The 24,391-nt window shown below is 45.0% G+C and overlaps 1 protein-coding gene across 1 annotated transcript in view; it reads left to right on the forward strand.

The window, feature by feature from the left end:
• LOC146183305 (tachykinin-like peptides receptor 86C) overlaps window positions 1-24,391 on the forward strand; it is a 358,172-nt gene that overhangs the window by 66,123 nt on the left and 267,658 nt on the right. The window lies entirely within an intron of this gene.

A 24,391-nucleotide genomic window follows, 5' to 3' on the forward strand; every position in this document is an offset into this window, starting at 1 on the left:
AAAAATAACTTGAGCTGATAACAACCTTTTGCGTATTTCTCAGTTTGTGTTTCCGTGGACTTCCCTAATTTAATAAAAAAAAAATATTGACTTGTAAGTGTGCTAGTGTTTATGTTGATGACCTTATGCTGTGCTAGTAGGCAAGATCGAAAAGCAGCATAGCACTGGTTGCATTCGGGATGTTAAACAGTTTCACTAAATTCGATGTCGACAAGAGAGCACCTTCCCCAAGCTCTACAACCGAGTTGGAGAGCAGGGGTATATATATATATATATATATATATATATATATATATATATATATATATATATATATATATATATATATATATATATATATATATATATATATATATATATATGCCTTTGCACAAGCGTGCCTAAGTTAATTGACGTAAAAAAAAAAACTGAATGATTACAGCAGACGTTTGGTGACTGGGCACGAGTCAACTGCAATCGTTAATGTATATTATGTTTTACAGTAGCCAAAACTGCTCGCCTGCTAGAAACGACACAACGCCGTTACGCGCCAGAGAGCATTGGCCCCATACCATCATCCCTAGGAGCATGAGCGCTGGTGCCTTTCGACTACAAAATGGTAGGGTTTTGACGTAGTTATATCGAGTAGAAGGCTCGGTAGCGTTTATGCACACATGGAAGATGATGGGGATGATGTGCAATGAATAGCGCGAGAGTGCGTAGCAGTGTGCACGCCGGATGATACGACATCCCGCCCCGCTTCTCACAAGGAATTTATCGCTTTAAATCTGCTCCGGCCTTCTTTTTTGTTTTTAATTTGAAAGCGCTATAAGCGGTCGCACAAGTTTTAGACTGTTTTGATAAGCTCTAAACCTCAGGATTAGCGCTAATTCGCATTCAAAGATGACTACTGAAACGCCACAGCCAGTCAGCTTTGCTTTACATGTTTCGGCGGGCATATTTATTTGACACAGAAAGCACTGCTATCAATAATTTGGAAGCTTGTAACCGTCAAGCCACCACAGCCTCCACACCATGCGCTACTTACCTCGGAGAATCGCTGAAGAGCTTGCAGATCAAGCCACTTGTCATATCGTAGAGTAGATGACCGAAGTAAAAATAGAGCTGTGCCAAGGTGCCTCGGAGCCGGAGACCCTGACACGCTGCGCACTGATGACCTCATTTGGAATTAGGAGGGCTAACTGCAGCTCTCCGAAATCCTCTTTCTAGAATCTAAAAATCCTGTTGAACACTGTGTTGTTGTTGGCGCCGATGTTGAAGGGTACCACGCTCACGTAAGTTCCTTCGAGCCTTTGGAATATTGCGCTCCCGTTGAAATCTATGCATGTCTTCACTTCATCCCATGATAGGCTGCTTAAAAGCTGCCTGTCGTGAAGGGTGAAGGATGCTGTCGGCATGATGTAACGTAACGTGGGCAGGTTGCACCGATAGCAGGAGCAAATTCTAGCACACGACCGAACACCAGCAAACACGAGCAGTTGTTTCCTTCCTCCATACGAGCACCAAAACAAACGGATTTAATACAACTAGGCTTGGATTGTTCAGGCTTGTTGCAGGGTGCAAAGTGGTTAAAAGTGAGCTCAAATTAATAATTATTCAAAACACAGCTAACACGTCAACATGATGACTTCGGGGGATCTGTATGTGACATTTTTGTGACATTATTTGAAGTATTTACTACAAATAGCTTCTATCTTTTTTTATTGGATAGCCATCATCATCATCTACATGTACGTCTAGAGATACGTCTTACGTATGGGCGAACCGTACAGCTAAAACGTGTTTTGGCCGGTTTCAGCCGAATACGTCTACATCAATTTGCACGCATGCGCAGTAGGCGTCCGATACGTCTACGTCTGTACGCCTCCGGCAGACGTCATACGTCTCCGGTAAGCTAAATCTCTCTATTGGCAGGCAACTGAAACGCTTATTGGTAGAAAGATGTACCGTCAAGTATGCTGACACGTGCGACGTCAGGTATCACGTGACTTTGTGTGAGATTATTCTCGAATGGGGATAAACGTGTTCTAAGGATTTTTCTGAATTCTCCTTGCATGACACCTCGCTCTTCTCCTTGCCGGAACGTGCCGGAGCAAGCATCTCGATAGATGTCCGCTGTTACTGTTCGTTGCCGGCCACCACGGCACTGTGAACAAAGGGTGCCAGCCCAGATAGACGCCTCTCTTGCCCGCGTTCATAGAGTTTGAAAATAAACAACCCAAACCCAAATATGAGGCCATTTGCTTATATCTTTAATACTAACTGTACCAAGATAAGAATATGTTGAGTAGCTATGATAACATCGCCCTACGTTGATGATGTGACATGGCGAAAACAATAAAATGGAAGAACTTGCAGTGTTTATTATTCGAGTGTTTATTCCAGAATGAGCAGTAGACTTGCCATCCGAGAAGGAAGGGCACTTTTCGCTTAATCTCCCTTTATTTGTCATATCGCCAGCCTTTGCCTGTAAAGAAGCCCAGCAAGTCACAGTTAATGTTCAAAAAAGTCAAAGCGGATGTTTCACTCAGAGCCGTGAGGATGTGTAAAATTACATGCTGTTCGGTGAAATAGGAGGTTTACACTGCGTGTTTGCACGTATATAGCTCCCACTCGTAGCTATCAAGCTGAATAAACAAATGTCGCTCTAGTAACAATGGAGAGCTGTTTATTTTCCCACGTGGACCGTTCGTTACGAATATCTTTCCTTCAATTTCTACCATTATTCTTGAAATTGATGTTTTTATGACGGTGTGGGGGAGTCTTTTTGCCCGAAGCCAGCATCTGAATTGCACTCAGGCCTAGAACCCGGTGTTCCAGTGATCAAGCATAACATTTCGTTTTCAGACAGAACTAATAGCTTACCGAAATGGCCTCATTCTGAGTTTGAGGTTGCGTATGAACTGCGAGAGACATCTCAAAATAACAGCTTGAGGGGCAAGTTGGTGCTGCATAGTACCCAGAAATCTGCTGGATACTGGGGAAAGAAGAGGTGCGTGGAGATGTACTTGAGTGTAGAATTGGTGACTGTCATGCTTGGACGATGTTTATGTTCTGCGGGGTAGAAAGTGCTACTATCTATTTGGCAAAGAAGAGGATGATGAGAAGATGTACTTGGGTGCAGAAGAGGAGGAGTGGTGAAGAGGAAGTGTGTGTTCAGATCCATATTACAGTTGGTAGTGTGCGCCTGTGTTGCGTTTCTTCCCATGTGATTGTGTTTGTTGCGCCACAATTCTGGGTACTGAGAGAGACACTGCAGTGTATGACCCATTCACACTGCATGCGCTGACAGTGCGCAAGGCACGCGCGCTTTCTCACTCGAAATGTGGCCTGCGCTGTCGGGTTTCGATGTATAACATTTTCTTCCCGGACACGGTAACTCGTTTAAGTGAATGGCTCGAAGGGGAGGGCTCTTTAATGAACACTGTCGTCGCACAGCACACGGATGGTATCACGTATTTAATTGCCGTCGAAAATGAGGCCGCTGCGACCGGGATTCGACGTGAGCGCATGCTTGACAACAGCCTAACATCAGTGTAGACAAGGTTCAAATTTGTATCCATGTCAATGTCGCCTCTAGCTCTGTTTTAAACTCTGTTTTGAGACAACCAGTGCATGACCCTGTATTGAAATCAAATCTGTATGTTCACTGCTTGATTGAGTCCAGGTTGCCTTATGGACGCTGAAGTCCTGGAACGATCCCATGGGACTGCGAGCATGCTCTAATTTCCCGGGAAGGAATGACGCAGAAAACCAAGACGTTGGAAGAACGGAACACGGGATTTTGCATTATACGGGAGAGCGCATATTGCAAACTGTACGCACTGGTACTGGCTGCGTTAAGTAACTCTGCAGATAGAAAAATTTATCTGAGGTGAAAAAATACAGTGGTTAATGACAAAAATTCTTGTTTGTCCCAATTAAATGGGTAAGTTCTTACTTGATTTGTGAAAGTATTGTTCCTTTCCATGGAGATGAAACAACTGAGCATTATTCCGTGCTCTATTGCGCCTGTCTTGTCCCCCTGATGTGCTCCGTGAAAAGGGTTTTCAGTTGCAAAACTACTTCTGTTGATTACTATTTTCATATTTCGCAATATAATTGCGACTGTTTGCATCATGATGTTATCTAATTTCATTCGCATCAAGTAACTTGAGAAAAACCAGCAAATCAATTACATTAAGCAAGAGAAAGAGCTGTGCATTGCCAAATTTTCGAAGTTTTGTTTTATAAGTTTGTCATAAATATCTCGCTTTATCCCAGCGCCCCCAACCAGCGTAAAAGCCCACAAGTTCGGAAAGCACGAAAAATAACAATTTGAATTCATTTGATGGTTGTTTGATAATTCCGGCTTCTGGTTTTGCTTGGATTGTGGAAAGTCTCCACTTTGTTTTTAACCTAGTCGTATGTCACCTACCTGGCGATTGTAGTTGAATGCCACTGATTGAAGTAAGGTGGTAATGCGATTTTGAGAATGCGATTTTTTTCAGTTATCCATACCGGTTGCAGTATTCACTCTCAAAGCACGCAAGCAGGCCACGTCAGCAGTAGCGAATTGCAAAAGGAAAAGTTTGATTTTGTCAGTTTGGCGGGGCGCATATGTAGGTAGAAAATATACCGTGCAACACTGTATATTTCACAAATCTCTCACTGGGAAAATTTTATGACGTGTGTAATAGGTACGAATATTTCAATGGAATATGAGCATATGACAAATACGCCACATGTGGAGTGAGGCGATTCAGCGAAAAGAATAATTGGCGCTCCAGATGTGTCATGTGTTCGGCTTCTGTTAACCTCAGACGTGAAATGCAGAATTATACTAGGACTTACGCTTGCTTATGACAATTTTACTCTAAACTGAGTGTAAAATATTGTTTGCTCCACTCATTAGGCATTTGTCTTCGCCATAAATGCAATGTAGCCTTTGTAGCTTACATACACGGTATTTAACTCACAAACGTCAGATGGACTTTACAAAATTATAGCGTTTAGAACAACTGTTTAGGAAACAAACACAACCATAGACTCATAAAAAAACAGCATTTCTGCATTTGCACTCTGCAGTGTTAATATGAGTGACTGCACCTATCCCTAAAATTTACATGACTCCGCATCAATGCATGCCCGCAAGTGCTCGATTCCCACCAGATTGCAACCAAACACTGCTTCTTAAAATGCATGACATGGATGAGACACCACTGCCGTACTCCTCTAATTTGCACGAGAAAACCGGAAAACGGCCAAGAAAAAACTGCTTTTTAATCAGGGCCTTTCTAACTGCTCCGTTTGGCACTGCACCTCTGCAGGCATGAATTCTGTAACATCATTTTTCCATATGAATTAAGTGGTTACCTAAGAAATCTCTCATGCCGTAGCTCCCGAGCCCAAATTCAGATGCTACGTAATATTCACCTGTATGCAAAATAAAAAAGCACATGGTGCAAAAAAATCGGTTACTCATTCACGTCTTCAGACAGTGAGACTCACAAGAAACGCAGAAACTAAAGGCGAGATGTTCCAGTTATTGTGACGATTTGCTTTATAAAAGCGCCTGCCAAAGTGGAATTTTCACGAATATAACACCTGTTCTTATTAGAGGCTACAGATGGTCACACTAGAAGCTGTAGTAATTCTAGGTCACACGTGTGATGTGACTGCTTGTAATTGAGATGTGCACACCACTGCATGAATATTCATTATGGGACCAGTTCTGAGAGCTTTTTGACCAGTAGGAGCCAATCACCACCTTGGATTTGGACACCACGAGCTGTTTCAATAACTTACCAAGTGCAGGATTCTGGGGCACCTTTTACTCGTGGGAAACTGCCCATTAATATAACACACTGTTATTCACATATAATTGGAACGGACTAAGGTTCCGATGCATTTGTCTTTAAAGATTTCCAGCGCTATCCGGGAATTTTTAAATGTGACGCTGAGATCCAATCAGACGTCGCTTTTGAAAAAAATGTGAGGCAGTTGTGAAGTATTTTTGGGTAATTATCATGGGCATATATGATATAAATGATCTAAGTTTCCAATCCTTAAACAAAACCTGCTTCTGAAATGTGTCCTGCGCTCAGAACAAAGGAATAACGCTTCCACAGAAAATGTACGGGGCCCGTTTTGAATATGAATAGCGTGAAACTGAAAAGCCTGCCGGGGAAATATCTGCAAATATATTGATTTGTTTTTGTCGTGAAGTTATACATTGTGTCAAAAATAACGTTCAACAACTCCCCTAAAAAACATCCAAAACTTGAGCATGATTAGCTATAAGCTAGAAAGAAACAAAACATGCTGGAGCTTCACTGAAAGCACTACCCAGTCGAAAAAAACTACAGAACTGTGTCAAAAATACGACAAAATGTCCTGTAGTTCTGTCGTAACAATCCGATTTTTCTGTAATTCTGTAGTACTTTTCTGTAGTTCTGTATTTTTTTTAGTATATTTCTATTGTCTGTAGTTCTGTAGCACTTCTCTGTTGTAACTACAAAAATGTCTGATGTTGCCTCAGCATTTTCTGTTGTCACAACAGGGTTCTCGTCAAAAACCGCACAGAAATTCTGTCGTACCATCAGAAAATTTTCTGTAGTTTTTTTCGACTGGGTACTCGGTTAAAATAAAGCAACAGTGTAAATAAAAATTTACTAACCAATAAGAAGTAACAATCCAAGATAATATAGCTTCTCTTAAACCTTACAATCTCGTCCTATATGTGCTGCAACGTATGCAAAGTTTGTATAGTCCCAGGTGCTTTGTGAAAGTGCAGGTCACAAAGCGATCACATGAAATTAGCCTGTAGCAAGAGTTGTACAGATCACTGCAAGCCTCACAGGCCGTGCTTGGGTTTCTATGTTGCTACAGAAGCCTACATTGCAAACACTGGTTTTGACAAAGCTGTGCTTACTTGTATGGGTGCAGGGATGCTGGGATAGATTCATGTTTTTTTTTTTTGCGTCTTGTCTAAGCTTTACTTGCACACCAGTGTAGTTTCTTGCGTTCGGTTTTGTTTTTGCCTCAGTGAATACCAATTGTAGAGTAATTATTTTTCCTATATTTTTCTTCGCATCAGTAGTGCACTCATGCACTGTGTTGTACTACTGTGCTGCACATTTGTTTTCATTATTGACGTCTTAGACTTCCTGTGCTTTTTATGGCTTTGCTGAGGTATTTTTTAACATATTCTTACGGGGTAGTTCCGCTTAGGATTGCAGAGAGCGGACACTGAAGACAGGGCTTTCAAACAACAGGCGTTTTCTGCAGCACCACCGACACTGCTCGAACGTCGTCTTCTCCAAAACTCACGAGCTTCTTCTTCTTCCTTCCTTATGCGCATATCAGTGCATGCACCGCCTAATGTAACACTACCTCACCGGCTGAAAAGCACCGTCCCGATGCGTACTAGCGACCAAACCAGGGTCAGTGTAGTACGGCTTGAGGCGTGCAACATGGACCGTCTCGGTGCGCGGTGTACAGGTATGGCGTGCGGGATGCAAGGGCTCAATTTCGTATGTCATCATCATCATATATTGAAGCCTTAAGGACCCTTTACAGGGTATTACATAAGGGGGGGGGGGAGCGACGTACATTTTAAATTAGTACATGAGGAAAGTCAAAGATGCTAAAACAACAACAAAAAAATATTGTAAAACAGATATATAGGTCTAAGCATACAATGAGAGGAAGGAGTACAACGAATACAATCAGTAAACTTAAAAATTGCGATCAAGGAGAGCAAGTGAAATAATCAAACTATGGATGGGAAAATAAATTTTAGACAAATTTTATGTTCAAAGCTAGACAGTAAGCATTGTTTGAATTTAACAGGGTCACTTTCCATGACAGTAGGATCTGGCAATTCATTCCAGGCCTGTATTGCTGTTGACAAAAATGATTAATTAAAAGCAGATGTTGATCCATGTAGGCGCTGTACACTTAAGCAATTGAATAAACGTCCAGATGGACGCGCTGGTGGGTGAAGAAGAGATTGGCGTAGATGCGTGAAGTGATAGAATGTCTTGTGGAAGAGGCATAAGCGTGATATCTTGCTGCGGAAGACCAATAGGGGAAGATCCAGTGACGATTTTATACTGCTGATACTGATTTTGTAGTCGTACTGTGAAGATATAAAACGAGCGGCACGGTTCTGCACTGATTCGAAAGAATTGATGACGTAAATGTGACGTGGACACCAGATTGCAAATGCGTATTCGAGTTTGGGTCGTAAGAAGGTTTAATATGCCAGTTTGCGGACGGACGGGGGGGGGGGGGGGGACAATGTTAATGTTCTAATAAATCCCAGTGTTTTAAAGCTCTCAGCGACTATTTTAATTATATGTTCGGACGAATTTAAATTGCTTGCGAATAATACACCGAGGTAACGATACGTTAGTACTTCTGAAATATTGACTGAGATTAAAGTGTAGACGTGTGTGATGTTAGAGCGTTTGCGCGAAACTTGCATAAACTTGCATTTTGAAATATTAAGCTGCATCAGTCACTTATTACACCTGGAGTCACTTGTCGTAAAATACGGTAGGGTCCTGTATAACGGGGCAAAAGTTTTTCCGAGAGGCCAATGCGGCGAGGTGGGGTCCAAAGCAGCACGAGAGAGCCGCAAGAATACTGGGTGTTGTGATGACAGGAATCATAGCGCCGCTTCTGGGAGTGCTGGGAGGCTGTGAGTCGGTTGCGAGCAACAACGCGGACAGCATCAGCTCGGGCTATGGCGTCACAAGAATATGAGCTGGCAGTGGCGACAGATGGGAGCAGGCTGCCAAAAGGAAGCAGAGGTTCAAGGCCGTATAGAAGATAGAAAGGGGAGTAGCCGGTAGTGTTGTGATGCGACGAATTGTATGTAAATGTCACAAATGGCAGCGTTATGTTCCAGTCGTGGTGGTCATCAAAAACGTACATAGACAGCATGTCGGTCAGTGTCCGGTTAAGGCGTTCGGTAAGCCCGTTCGTCTGTGGATGGTAGGCAGTCGTGAAAGAATGACGAACGTTGCACAACTGTAGGATCTCGCCGCCTATACGCGCAAGACAGCAACGGCCACGGCTGGTGAGCAGTTGGCGGGAGCTCCATAGACGAGTATAACGTCGTTGAGGAGGGAAAGAGCGACATCAGTTGCTCAACAGGTTGGTATTGCTCGTGTGACCGCGTAGCGTGTGGTGTAATCAGTGACCACCGCAATCCATTTGTTCCCCGATGCGGAGAGCGGAAAAGGCCCTAGAAGATCCAGACCCACTCGAGAAAATGGGTCTATGGGGATGTCGATCGGCTGCAGAAGTCCAGCTGGTAAAACTGATGGCTTTTTCCGGCGTTGACAGCGGTCACAAGCAGCCACGCAGCGGCGGACTGCGCGGTATAGGCCTGGTCAAAAGAACCTACGGCTCACACTGTCGTATGTGCGAGAGACGCGTAGATGACCCACTGTGGGAATGTCGTGAAGCTGTTCAAGGACGGCTGTGCGTAAGTGCTGAGAGACTACTAGCCGAAGGTCGGGGCCATCAGGTTGCATATTGTGCCGGTATAAGCCCAAACAAAGGAAGGGAAGGGTCATGGCGATCGGCGCAGAGGCGATTGATAATTTAGCGAAGCTGAGGGTCCTGGCGTTTCTCACGGCGAATGTTGGAAAAGTCAGAAATAGAGAGCACACAAGTGTCATTGTCACATTCAGATTGGCTGGGCGGGTCGACTGGATGACGAGATAGGCGATCGGCGTCTCGATGCAACTGGCCAGAACTGAAAGATTGTACTCCTGAAGGCGCAAGGCCCAACGTCCAAGGCGGCCAGTAGGGTCTTTGAGTGTAGAAAGTGAACACAATGCGCGGTGGTTAGTGACTAATGTTAATCGCCGCCCTTACAAGTAAGGGTGGAACTTCGTAATGGCCCAGACTAGGGCTAAGCACTCACGTTCAGTGATGGAATTCTGTTCGGCCGCAGAGAGGAGTCTGCTGGCATAGGCGATGACGCGAGGGGAGCCGAGCTGACATTGTGCGAGAACGGCACCAATTCCATGACCACTTGCGTCGGTGCGTACTTCTGTTGGTGCTGCTGGATTGAAGTGAGCCAACACTTGCGGACCGGTGAGGTGGGCAACAAAAGCGGCGAAGGTGGCCAATTGTTCGTGGTCCCAAGAAAAAGAGACTTCTTTTTTCAGAAGCTGCGTGAGTGGACGGGCGATTTCCGCGTTGTGTGGTACAAATCGCCGGAAATATGAGCAAAGTCCGTGGAAGCTACGCACGTCGCTGCTAGATTTCGGTATAGGAAACCACTTACAGCGCCAATTTTGTCGTGCTGGATGCCATGGGTGTTGACCAAATGTCCTAGGACCTTGAGTTCCCGGCGATCAAAGCTACACTTCTTGGAGTTCAACTGAAGGCCAGCTCGTCGGAAGACGCCAATAGCCGAAAGATGATGGAGGTGGCCCTCAAAGGTTGATGAGAATACGATGACGTCATCGCGGTAGCAAAGACATGTGGTCCATTTGAACCCACGTAGTAAGGAGTCCATCATGCGCTCGAAGGTCGCAGGGGCATTACATAAGCCGAAAGGCATCACTTTGAATTGGTAGAGTCCATCCGGGGAGAAAAAAGCCGTCTTCTCACAATCTCTTTCGTCAACAGAAATCTGACAATATCCAGAACGGAGGTCGATGGAGGAGAAGTAGTTGGCACCATGCACGCAGTCGAGGGCGTCATCGATTCTAGGAAGAGGGTACACGTCTTTCTTTGTTATCTTGTTTAGGTGTCGATAATCTACGCAAGACCTCCAGCTGTTGTCTTTCTTTCTAGCAAGTACTACCGGAGACGCCCAGGGGCTGCTTGACGGCTCAATAGTATTGCTGGCCAACATTTTGTTTGTCCACTTCTGCCTGAATGATCTGGTGTTCTGAAAGAGCAAATCTGTAAGGCCGTCGGTGAACTGGGCGGGCATCTCCAGTATCGATGCGGTGTGTGACGACGGGCGTTTGGCCCAGGGATCCGTTACTGAAATCAAAAATGCCGCTTTATGACCGCAAAAGGCCGGCAAGGGCACTGGCATAATCGGGACGCAGGTCAGAGGCAACCATGGCTGAGATGCGGTCCTCCGGACTATCTGACGGGACAGGTTGTGCAGGTACTTCGGCGTGATGGTCGGGCAGCACTGCAGGAATAGTAAATCTGGACAAAGGCGACAGCTCGGCGAGGAAAACGCCCTCCGGGAGAACTTGCGAAGACATGCTGAAGTTGTGTACGGGAAAGTAGGTGAGGTTGTTCTCGACGTGTCCAATGTTATGAGTTAGGACAATGTTGTGCTGTAGAGTGACGTTGGTGATGGGGTTGACAATGTAGTCGCCGTCAGGAAGGGAGGGAAAAGGTGACATGGGCACGTATACTGCCGCCTCGGGAGGTAGGCGAGTAAATGTAGTGGAACGGAGGCGAGGCTGGGAATGGTCAGCACTAGGGTCGTGAACACAATGGGGCAGGGCTAGGCGCAGAAGTCTGGAGGAGCAGTCGATGATAGCGGAATTGGCTGTTAAAAAGTCCAGGCCTAAAATGACGTCTTTGGACAAGTAGTGAGGACGGCGCACAGGGACGTGGTGGCCGGCGATGCTAACGCACGCAGTGTACATTCCGATGATGGTAGCAGTGTTTCCATCAAAAACACGAACTGTAAAGGTGTTTGTGGCCGTAAGAACGTTTTTGAGGCGCTGGTGGAACGACAAACTAAGGACTGAATTAAGGGCTCCAGTGTCAATGAGAGCGGGAACAGGGACTCTATCTACGAGGACATTGATCAGATTGCGGCGTGGTGCGATGGTCGAAATACAGTTGGCTGTCCGTGTTGGTAACGCAGCGTCACGTCTGGGCGCTGCGTTGCCTAGTTTCTCGAGTAGGGGCCTTGGTACAATGGGGACAAGCTGCGGCGAGGAGTAGGTGATCGGGAAAGGTGGGCTTGTGGTTATGGCGAACGGCTAGGACGACGGGCTTGCTCAATGTTCTCGGCACGAAGGTGTGCTGGGGTGACAGAAACGCGCCGCGGTGCATAATAGTCGTGGTGGAGAGGGCTGTAATAAGGGCGAGAGGGGGGAGCCGGGCGGCTGCGGCAATAGCGGGACGTATGGCCAGCCCGACAGCAGACGAAGCAAATAGGCCTGTCGTCAGATGTGCGCCACTCCGCAGGATTGCGGGCAGGGTAGCGCGGTGTGTCAGGCGGGGTTGTGGTAGCAGCAGCAACCACTGGTATTGGCTGTGGTGCAGGGGTTGGCGTTGTAGGACTGGAAACGAGGTCTACGTTCGTGAATTCTTGGCGGACAACAGCCTGTATCATAGCTATTGTTGCCTCTTTAGGAGGTGATGTAAGTGTAACAGGAGTCAAGGCCTCGATTTCCCTGCGGACGATGGTAGTGAGGTTATTCTGACTTCAAGGCTGCTGCAAAGTGGGAAGATCGTCACATGAGCATGTAGTGGCCTTGTTAGGAAGGCGCTCAAACCGATGGACAATGCGGCGTTGCTTCGCCTGTTCGTAACGGAGATACACTTGCAGGACTGAGTCCACCGTAGAGCAGTCCTGGCAGAGAAGTATATTGGATGCGTCATCGGAGATACCCTTAGGTATATGGCCCACTTTATCATCTTCGGCCATGGAGGTGTTCCCCTTTCGACACAGGGCGAGGACGTCCTGTATATAGGCGAGGTATGATTCGGTTGACGATTGAACGCGAGTAGCCAGGTCTTTTTTGGCTGCTAGAGCTCGCCCCATCGGCTTGCCAAACAAGTCCTGAAGTTTTTGTTCGCAGATGTCCCAAGTAGGCATCTCCTGTTCGTGGTTGATAAACCAGGTCTTCGCCGTTCCCGCTAGATAGAAGATGATGTTTGCAAGCATTATGCTAGCATCCCACCGGTTATTCTTGCTCCACCTTTCCTATTCGTCAAGCCAATCTTCAACATCCTTCTTGTCTTCGCCGTTAAAAGTAGGCGGATGGCGGATTTTAGTTAAGACCATGGGGGCAGCTGGAGTTTCCGTAGCGGGTGATGCGTCCTGGGATGCCATGCTTACTGTGGCAGTCGGTGGGGTGAGCTCGGGGAGAAGGCGTCCACTGCTCAAATCCAGGTTTCTGGCGCGGAAATGCGAGGAGTTGTGGCAAGGGGGATCGAAAGCGCTTCCACCAAGGTGTTACGGGGTAGTTCCGCTTGAGATTACAGAGAGCGGACACTGAAGACAGGGCTTCCAAACAACAGGCGTTTTCTGCAGCACCAGCCGACACTGCTCGAACGTCGCCTTCTCCAAAACTTACGAGCTTTTTCTTCTTCCTTCCTTATGCACATATCAGTGCATGCACCGCCTAATGTAACAACATAACCAAATGTGCTTTTGCATTATACCCAATTACTTGCTTTGTGTTACAGTTATTCTTTACTTGGTGCCGTGCCTCGCACTATATGGTAAAAAAAAAAAACCATTACCTTGTGGCCCGGATTTCCACGGTGGTCGGGCTCTCAGAGCCAAACCCCACGCCGCTAGCTCGGGCCACGTCCGTGATAGGGGAGGACGACACACCGAGACACAGCCAGCCGGCCAAGCTGTTTATTTGGGAACTCCTGATGTTCTTCCTCGGTCGTAACAGCATCGCGTGCTCCAACGTCGCGGCGTCATCTGCGTCGTCTCTCACATGATGCTGTCCATTCAGATAAGAAGGGAGGGGAAAGAAGGGGTCGTTCGGCGCGCTACGCCGAACGACCAGTCTCTCTCACCCCCGCGCTCTTCGTGCAGCTCCGGGAGAAGGAGGCCACGAAGGGAAGTTTGACAGCTCCCTGTGAACGAGAGAGACAGAAGGTGTTCGCAGCGTCGTGAGGGTGAGGGGAATGTTGAATCCCCACAACGTATACGAAACAGGAGAGCACAATGAGCGTCAAATGCGTTGATGCATGCAAGTCTTGCGATAATTTTTCAAACCACAGTCATCAGCATATGCGCGAAATTGAGCGACAATTTTTCCTTAAAGAAAATATTATGGTTTACATTTTGACGGTCATTATTTAAGTAGGGCATTGAATTTGCATACGCTCCAATACTCGAGAAGAAAGCAACTATTGTAAAACAAATGATAGGTTTCATTGGCCCGCGAGCGATATATTCAGTATGGCAACGTCCTTCTAAACTTGCAATATAATTTAACATGTTCTCTGGATGTTAAAAATTATTACAAATGCACTGTAAGTTTTCCCCCTGATGTGGTTGGGGTTCGGGGGCTATAGGCTTCACCGCAGTCGAACCATGAGCAGCCGAGATGAAGGAGCAGAAGCAGCCAGGGAGGAGAGGCAAAGAAGAGTGTTTTATACACCTCTTTACATGATGGGATATTTACAGGTAGGAAGAACTAAACGGAGCTCTCTGTGGAGACAATTGCCACCACTTAAATTCGGTCGGTTGCCCTCACTTCCCTAGTTGGGGAAACAAACAAATAGATAGATAGATAGATAGATAGATAGATAGATAGATAGATAGATAGATAGATAGATAGATAGATAGATAGATAGATAGATAGATAGATAGATAGATAGATAGATAGATAGATAGATAGATAGATAGATAGATAGATAGATAGATAGATAGATAGATAGATAGATAGATAGATAGATAGATAGATAGATAGATAGATAGATAGATAGATAGATAGATAGATAGATAGATAGATAGATAGATAGATAGATAGATAGATAGATAGATAGATAGATAGATAGATAGATAGATAGATAGATAGATAGATAGATAGATAGATAGATAGATAGATAGATAGATAGATAGATAGATAGATAGATAGATAGATAGATAGATAGATAGATAGATAGATAGATAGATAGATAGATAGATAGATAGATAGATAGATAGATAGATAGATAGATAGATAGATAGATAGATAGATAGATAGATAGATAGATAGATAGATAGATAGATAGATAGATAGATAGATAGATAGATAGATAGATAGATAGATAGATAGATAGATAGATAGATAGATAGATAGATAGATAGATAGATAGATAGATAGATAGATAGATAGATAGATAGATAGATAGATAGATAGAAGGAGGAAAGGCCTCTGGTTGGCGACCCTACACTGGGGAAAAGAAATTTTGAAAATGTTAAGAACGTGGTTATGTATATGGACAATTTCCTTACTGATCGGCACTTCTGCTGTCATTCAAGAGGCTACCACACAGGAATGGTTCAGGTTCTTCATTCACCGGTGCGAGCGTACAGAATGGCAAAGGCAGCGCAAGCGTGGTGTCGCTGTCTAGTTTACCATAGTGTTGTTAGCTATTCCGTAAGTGCTCTAGGGCTGGCCTGTAGCGGTGCCGTGTGGTGACGCCCCATGAGGTCGAGTGTCGAGCCGTCACCACCGAGATTTTGACAAGATGAGTGCTCCCCAGCAGCCTACATCAGGACAACGGATGGCCGATAAAGTGCCAGCAAATGAAGGTGCGAGCGCGGATCTTTGTCGTGTCACGTGGTGTCATCTCGCTACTTTACCCAAGCCCGTAAGCGCAGATTCATTGCCGCACCTTTTATCGTTCATCCACTCGTCGTGACGTCCGCTGATGGGAGAGACGGTCATGCAAAGGTCTTGTTAGAACCTCGGCGATGACGGCCGAGCGCAACGCAGAAAAACGTCATGTAAAAGAGCATTCCATCGACCAATCGACGTTTCCAGCCTACCTACCCCGACACGCTTCTAGAGGGAGAGGAGCTTCATTTGGTTTGCTTATATGAAGGCTAGGGTCTGCCTTTCGTGGGATCGGGAACGCACAGATCAAGAAATTACACGTGTTCAAGCTATTACGGATGAAGTAAGCAGGCTGTGTGTTACCTTAAGCGAAAAAAAAAAAAAAAAACTTAAGGGCGATGCGCCTAGCGATGTACGTTAATTGCATATAGGTGTTCATTTCTTATTTATTGTTGCTTGTTCGCCGGCTTTTATTACGGATAGATGCGTGAAAAAAGGGTGATTTTTATTTATTTATTTTATTTATTTATTTATTGAACCCTCAGAGCCGGAGGCATTAAAAAGGGGAGGGGTTACAAACGATAGTATAGAAAAATACAGAAACAAGAACACTGAGTGTTACGAATATATTTCTGCTATTCATGTATTGTTAGATTATGCGTTGAGGAAATATTGGTTATCAGTGATGTCGACAATTTCAGCGAGAAGGCGGTTCCATTCGGGTGAAGTACGAGGCACGAAAGACTGAAATGCTGACACAGTGTTAACCTCGTGGCAATGATCGGTGCGGTTCGACCCGTAGTGGGGAGGAGGAACGAGCGGTTTGTGTAGAGTGCAATGATGGCACAGTTTATGAAAAAGTCTGAGACGAAAAATTTTTCGGCGGCACGCTAAGGGTTGTAAGAGAGGAAAAACTAAAACGCGCGTGGCGTTATTTTGGACCAACTCAAAGGAAGTAATTATAATTTATCGTGATGGGGATCCCACATAGCAGCTGCGTATTCCAGTTTAGAACGGATTAGTATTTTGTAAAGTAATAATTTTAGAGATGACGGAGGTTTCATGAAGTTTCGGCGTACGTAGCCTAACGTGCGGTTAGCGTTGTTTTTAATGTACTCGATAAGGTGTGATGGGTGAAGCCTGCAGAAATGTCGGCACCCAAGTATTTGTATGTAGTGGCATATTCTTGGGTGACGTTATTTAGGCAGCATCTGGAGGGTGTGTTAGCGTGTCGGAGTACTCTCATAACATTTCATTTGCCAATGTTTTAGCACTCTGTGTATTTATTTTGCACGCATTTTGTCCCCCTCTTCCTATCGCTAGAGCCAAAGACCGTAAACCAACTTGCCTAATCTGTTACTACTACAGGTACGAAAAAAAAAAAAAACAGCAGTTCACTGTTGCTGGCTGTAATCGCAGAATTTGACGACAGCCGTTTTTCGTTTCTCGGCGGAAGCTTTCTGACTGCTCTGGCACTATCAGTCGTACTTAGCCGATCTTATCGTCAAAAAGGGGGTACTGGCGCACTCCCTAGTGGGCCTGTGCTAACCGGAAACTTTTTAAAAACTACTCTTGGATTGCTTTTTTCCGTTCCTGTGACTGAGGATAGCAATGGTTTCGATAGATGGTTTCGCCCGTGAATCATGCTTGGCCAGCATTTAGGGATAATTATCTGCGCATAGCTGTTACGATGTTCAATTTGATGTGAATTTGTTGACCGTTATCGCTTTTTGTATCAGAATAGTTTCTTGTGCGGGATGTAGTAGTCCAAAAGTACCATCGAATCTACCTAGCTGTTTTTTGTTTCGGAACTATTCGGTGCCTTCTGCATTGAAACGAAATCTATGGAGGCTGAAAGTAAGACCAGCATTCTCTATTTTACTTAGATATTTTTAATTTCTATGAAATTCTACAAGATGTGAATAAGGATTGTGACAATATAACTATAAACGAACTTTTTCTTTTGGCCGTCTGTTGCCAGTGCTAGTCTGAGCCATGTTTGAGCACGTCTTGGACAATGAAACGAGTAAGGGGCACAGAAAAGCACTGGTCATTAGCTCTGCGAAACTTAGTTCAAAGCCCTGTTGCATCACATTCTGACAAGGTGGTTCTAATTAGTAGCTAATTATCAGTCATCAATAGTAGTGCTAATTAACGGTACTGAATAGTAAGACTACTGAGAAGTGCAATGTAGTATAGAGCGATGTAATGATCCTGCACAGTGGCTTAAGGGCCCTAAATTCAACTCGATGTTGCTGCTGGGCATTTTTAGGTATCGGCCGTTAGCACAAGTTCTAGCACAGTTAGAAAGAAGGAATCGAGGAAAACACAGAACTATGCCAGTAACAAGCATAAGCTTCTCCTCAAACTTCGAATGGCTTCCTCAATTCCCGTGGCAAATGCGTGCTTTATGCGCGGTGCGAAAAAGAACTTATACCTCCCCAAAATTGTCGTTCATCGTCACCGAGTGTAGTGTTAGACAGTGTGAGAGCGTAGTCTTTGCGCTCGGCTCGTTTATGATCCTGCATCCGCCTGACTGTCCTCACCGGAGTGGTCTCCTGCTTACATTAGGCATTTGGCGTAGATTCAACTGCCCTGCTACCTGATTGAATAACGTCGGTGGTCGGGGTTCCTTTGCCGTAATCCACTCTATACGGGCTGAAAACATCCAGGGCAACTGCCACTGTACACTTCGTGGCATTGCGAGCTTCCTGTAACGCACGTTGCTCATGCCGGTGCAGGTCCAGACCTGTCCGAAGCGGGCACTATAAATTCGGATTCAAAAGGTGGCATTAAAACTCCAAAAGTAACTAAGCCGCATGATCCCCCTATTGATGCGAAGAGCGTGCCACCGAGCCGCACGGCGTCGGTTTTCGATTTCGAAATTTTGCTCGGTGTCTCGCGGCCGCAATGTGGCTGGGCGAATCAAGCTTAGATTTCGGGAACACTCTCCCCTTGGCTGATACGGGCGAACGTTGTTGGAGCGAGTAGCCGCTCGGAGGATTAGCATGTCGAAAGTTGTGAACGCGGCCAGCGTGGGTAGTGATTAACGATTTGTGTTCCCAGCTTCATCTCACCCCGTTCAGTGCATTGAATGTTGTTTTATGCGCTCATGCCTTAATATAGAGGAGGACACATTCGTAAGATGAGGGGGAGTAAAACTCCGGGAGAAGAAAGCCGGCTGTACTTGTTTTGATCGGGTGTGAAAACCGTGAAGCGTGAATACCATTGTTAGTAAATTCGACTACACGGCGAAAACTTTTTGTGGTGGTGCAATCACAGCCTGTTTGTAGCCAGGGATGGTCGAGAAGGGGAGATCTAGCTTGGGGAAGGGGACCCCATATCTTGCCCTTGCAGGTGCGCTGTCTCGGAGGTTCTGAGACCCCGGCAAGCGTTCCGTGGAAAGGAAGTACGCTTGAAGGCCGATGGGAGCACATCTCTTCAAGAATTGGTGCGCGGTCTCTGCAAAGGCATGCAGTTCGATTTATCAGGACGAATTTCAAAATTTCACATTGTCATCACTCCCACCATGATCTCCCGCAACAAGTTCCTTACAGCAAGATTGTCTTCCCCGAATCCCACTCGAACCAACTTTTTTCCTAGGGTACATTATGAGAGTCAGCCTGGACCCGCTCTCCGAAAATATACCGCTTTAGTAGCTTATCTTCCCCCTACATTTATACTCCTTTATGTGCAAGCCATAGTGGATTTGTCCGCCCTCTATATGGACTATATTTTCTATATTGGCGTTAGCTGGTGGCGCTAGTAGCGGTGAAGGAAATAGCTCGCCATCTTACAATTATTTAAGTCGCCAAACCTGCTGACTCCCGTATTTGATACAACACACAGGCAAATTCCCCTCAAAGAATACCCTATAACTCTGACCGATCTTTATGACTTTGCCATTTTTCCGCTCACATGGCACACTAGCAGAAGCGAGGAGACTAACCGCGTACATCATGACTGTCGGCTGACGGCGAAGCTGCTTGCTTTGAGGGGAATTTGGCGCTGTGTTTTAGAGTTGCGTCAAACTATAGCTACATATATACCAGCACGAAATTGGTCTTGAATATAAAATGCCTAGCTTACAAGCGAGAAGTCGAATGAAATGCTCGATGTTGAGCACACTTTTGTTCACCTCTTGTGGCTAGAGGGAAATTTTTATATAGGTTTTCGTTTTTCTTTTTAAATACGAAGGCATTTAAATTTTGCGTTGCCGAACAACAAGGAGGAAGAAGCTGGTCAAGCTGCTTGTAGCAGCGTTTTGCTCTTGTCCTGGCATTTCTTTTGAACACCGCGGAAGCATTCTAAATAAAGATTGATTTGAAAGGTTGATTTCAGTGGCGTAAATAGAGCTCGTCATCAGGGCGTCTCACCAAAGTGGGTCACCAGACCGTTTCCCAATGAACTGACACTTTAGAAAAAAAAAAAAAATCGCGAGACATCGAACCACCATTCTCAGCTTAGTGCGCTAAGCACAAATCTACAACGTCTTCATAGAAAAATGTCTGAAATTCTCCTTGGACAGCGTAAGGACGCTGGAGGCCGTTAACAACTAGACGATACAAATTAAAAATAAATAGTTATAAAAATGACGAAATCACAAAGTACGTGGTGTCGCAACCATAGCTGTAACGACGCTCACGCTTTCGCGTTTCTGCAGTGCAGACTCTGCAGTGCTGTAAAATTTTTAATGAGACAAACCTAGAATGCGAAAACCCAAGTGTTATTTTGCGTAATAGCAAGCACAACCACATCGAGTGTTTCAGTGAACATATTTAAATGTTCCTACAAATAGATAATTTCAAATAGAAGGATATATTCAGGAACGAACTTAGCCGGAACGAGCATAATTCGCTGTAAAAATTTCTCTAGTTTCTTCTTTATAAGTGCTTTTGGGTGTAGTGTAAAGTCAAATTGAAAGCTATGGCGGTTTTCAAAACAAAACAAAAAAAAAACAGCAAATTTTTTAAATCCCGTAGCGAACTGCGAAGATTTCGACCTGCAGCCGGTATTGCGCCACGTCATTTGCAGTCTTTGTCAAAAATTTAGAACACTAGGGGTTGCTTCAGAGCCACCCGGTGTGCCTCCGAATGCATTCTCACTGCTCCAGTTCGCCTGACGGTAAGGAAATATTTGCTCCCGCGCTCACAAATGAATGGGTCTTCGACGAAAGCCAAAGGAGCCCCTCTACATGGTTTAGAAGCGAACCTCTTATAGGCTCTAAACGTTTGACAAAGACCGTATATTATTTGGCCTCGACACGTGGTGTAAGGGAAATACCGATTGTTACCAACTGCGTGGTCGTTAATTCCGATAACGAAGGAGCGAAACAAAGTGCATGCAGTTGCAAGCAATTTGTTTTGCGCACGCAAAACAAACTGACAGTTTAAATTTGGCGCCATAGCCACTGTATACGTGATCACGTCTGCTGAGCTTCCTGCTCGTCGATAGCGCTTAGTTTCGGTGACATGCAAAAAAAAAAAAAAAGAAAAAAGAAAGAAGCGTCGAATTTCGTCACGTAGCAGAGCTTTAGAAAATATATGTCTTTTTGTGTCTCAAAAACTGATATGACATCATTTTAATTTGTACAATTAGGAGAACTTTTCAGCTGATTTTATCCGTAACGCTCGAGAGTTTTTTCCAGACAATATTTTCTTTCTATTTCAAGCCTACAATTTTTAGGAATATTTGAAAGTGTTTACTGAAAGGCCCGGCATTATACACAGGCGTACCTCAGGAAATGTGCTAGGTCTCTTTCCAATTATTGTGTACATAAACACCATTGAAAACGTTTGTAAGGCGGAAAATTCATCATCTACGCTCATTACTGCAAAGCTCTGGTCCTGATACGGACGAGGTAATTAGTACCTAGTTTGGTTTGGTTTGGTTTGTGGGATTTAACGTCCCAAAGCGACTCAAGCTATGGGAGATGCCGTAGTGGAGGGCTGTGGAAATTTCGACCACATCTGGTTCTTTAACGTGCACTGACATCGCACATCACACGGGCCTGCAGCGAAAAGCGGCCGCCGAGGCCAGGATTCTATCCCGGCATTGTAACAGTAGCCGGGCGCCGTTACCACTGCGCCACCCCGGCGGGGAGTTAATTACTACTTTATATGTAATGAAATTTGCAATCGACTTTACGAAGGTCTGGTATCAATCCACTGAAAGATAAATCCGTTAGAAAAAGAGACGTTATTTCACGTAAAAAAAACAACAATTTTTTTTATAGTAGAATATTACCTCTGGTGATGAAGAAAATTGGAATTGTTCATGAATAGACGATAGTAGGAGTAGCGTTTTTCTTTTTTTTTTTTTGGCTTCTCTGAAAACCTGCCTTGAAAATCCTTCCTTGAGCAGATCAGGAAACGTGGAAATTGCTCCCCAAGATACATACATCCCAACCTGCTCAACGATAAAACCAGCCCGTGCGCACTCACGTTTAGCTTAGGTAGACTATAGTTACTGTGTCTTTCAGGAAAGAGTCTTTGGGGGTTAAAATACGACGAATCGATTCCATTTACCCACGCAGGCGCGCTTGTAGAGAAATAATTTAGTGCTAAACTTCCATAATGGCGCCTGACGCCTGCCCAGGGGCGAAGCGGTGGCTAGTGCCGGGATTTCTCTCGACGCCACCTCGCAAGATTAATAGCTTGCGAACTGGTGGTGCAGCGGAGCTGGCGTGACCACCGTTGCTGCGCTGCCGGGAATATTCACTCGGAGGTGCCATAATCCGGGCTAATAGCGTCGCCGGGCGAATCGCGGGGGCCAGTTAATTTTGCCAGTAGGGACGTCACGAGTGTCCTTCTGCAGCGGGGTACGACTATTTTTCTGTGATATGTGACACTGTTCGCAGTTCCAAGGTTGGTCCGTTGTAAGAAGTTGACTATGAGCGCAGACCGGCTTTTTCCACCCCAAGTTGGACCAGCGCAGCGAGAACTAGCGCAGACCAGGGACAGTTGGCACCACTTGCTATAGGGATGCCAAAGCATATTCGAGGATAATGGAACACATTCCCAAATGGAACCTGTAATTGAATCAGTTTCAACGGAATATCAACCGGATGGCGGCATTGTAACAGGAAGAAAACGCGTGATATTCACGCTTCTGTAGGGGCCAATGGCAAAGGAACAGCCAGAGCGCTAATGAAGTATTTGGAATGGAGAAAGATGTTAAATAATTTTGTAGCCTTTTCCCGCGTATTGATCTCACACTAGTGACGTCAAGACCAAACCGAACCACGTCCTATGGTTGAGGGAGGCGCAGCTTCCCCTCAGGAATTCGCGATTAAAATCTGCCTCATCATTACCTCAAATTTTGTCCAAAAATGTCCAATACCAGCGATACCTACATTTTTTTTTCAGCTGTTTTTCTGCGTGCAAAGTTGTATGGAGTGAGCACATTCAGCCTGAAATCGTTCTGTCCTTTCTTCACTTATGGCCACTCAAGGTACGTGGGCGCTGTATATGTATCGTGTTTACAGGAATGATGCTACATGCACCCAAGAACTTTCTCTAATATGTGCGCCAGTACAGTTCCAAGTGCGCGTAAAGAACATTTATATCGCCTTCATGCTTTCCTGACTTGGTAGAAACGAGAGAACATCAGAAATTGTTTGTAACTACCACTACTAGAATTCCAGATTGCCGCAAATAAAGGTTAAACATAGTGCGTTCAGGCTTCAATAGCAGATTGTATTTTCAGCTATACCAACGCAATTCAGGCAATGCACCACTCTTCTACGATTGCAAAGACGAGGTTGCAAATTTGAAGTGTGGAAAGTTGGGTTTGTTGTTTTGTGATCATGGTGGAAGCAGCGCTAACACAGGATGGAGTTGTGTTCTCACTCCGTCCTGTGTTAGCGCTGTTTCCACCATGATAGTAAATTCGAAAGCTTTTATCAGATTTTATGTTCTCACAGTAGACATTTCACTAGTGTTTCTAAGTTGTCGAGAAGGCAGATGTTTATAAAACAAAGTCGGAGATCAAAAAACGCAATGTGGGCCAGAAAAAAATTTTCTATTTGAGAATTTGCTTTCTTTTAAAGGAATATTCAGCCTTTCATTGCGTAGTGAGGCGTTGTTATTAAGCATGTATGATAGTAAGCTGTATAGCACCAATCAGTGGTATTTCTTGGTGAAAGTTTGATCAGGATTATTTTTCTTTTAAGTGGCATTATAATTTTGGAGGTTGAATCCTTGCATTAAACCATGGCGTTGCTCCGTGCTTGCTATTCTCTGCAGAATGCTTGCCGCCGCCTGAAAATACACGCAGAACCAGTACTTCAGTGCTGGAATGCAATGGCCGTCAAGGCTCGAACGCTGCCTTCTTCGGCAACGCAGACATCTGGCAAATGGCACGGATAAAAAATTAAAAATGAAGAGGCAGCGTGCCAGGAGGATCACAATGCGCCACATTGCAACTAAATATGCATATCAAGACTGCTGCAGCGATAGTTCTGACCCAGCAACTTCGAGGAGGGCTATCAAATGCAGGTGTCGCTTTCGATCTCAGCTCGAGGAAAGTGACTATTGTTCCCTAATATAAACAGTGGGAAGCCGCATGCCCTTAAACTAGGAATAGCATTTACCGGCCTCAGCCGTTAGACTAAAAATGTGCGGGTTTAAGCACGACTTGAACCTAGTGATAGAGCGAAAGCTGCGAGTGTTGCAGCGATTGCTGTTCAATCCAGAGTGTTTTCATAATTGTTATTTAAATGAGGTTTCGGAGAAAGGAAGGAGCCTCATAATTTTGAGTGGACGCCACGAAATTGTGGACACCTGCACCTAACCAGGTCGAGATCATGTTTTCATATTTTTTCATGTATATTGTACATTGGTTTATAAGAAAGGAAAGGCGCAGTATATAGGACTACGTAGTAATTTCGG

This window comes from Amblyomma maculatum, chromosome 7 (assembly GCF_055883805.1).
Source record: "Amblyomma maculatum isolate TAMU_Amacu chromosome 7, ASM5588380v1, whole genome shotgun sequence".
Classification (NCBI taxonomy): domain Eukaryota; kingdom Metazoa; phylum Arthropoda; class Arachnida; order Ixodida; family Ixodidae; genus Amblyomma; species Amblyomma maculatum.